Here is a 379-nt window from a genome sequence, read left to right as displayed (position 1 = left end):
CGTCTCCCCCTTTTTTCGCCTTTTTTAATTCAGATAATCTGCTTCCCTTTTCGATATTCCCAGGAAGATGTATAGACGGAGAGCAAACGAATGAAAAAAATAAAAAATAATTACCTTTTTTTCCTTTTGTAGGGGAATCTGCAATAGAAAATAACCGACATTTCAAACATGTGATGTGAATGGAAGAATTTTTTCCGGTCGAGTGAGTTGGAGACATCAGTCAAAGGTTACAAAAGTCTGTCCTTGATTCGAGAGGGTTTAAATATAGCTCACTTTTTTTTCTCTTCTAGTTGCTACTTCCTATATCCGCTTTCCTTTCATTTTCGTTTCTGTGTGATTCTTGATTATTTCGTTTTCTATATTTTTTTCCCATTTGAAA

The sequence above is a fragment of the Penaeus monodon genome, chromosome 32 (assembly GCF_015228065.2).
Source record: "Penaeus monodon isolate SGIC_2016 chromosome 32, NSTDA_Pmon_1, whole genome shotgun sequence".
Taxonomy (NCBI): Eukaryota; Metazoa; Arthropoda; class Malacostraca; order Decapoda; family Penaeidae; genus Penaeus; species Penaeus monodon.
This window is presented reverse-complemented; position numbering follows the sequence as displayed.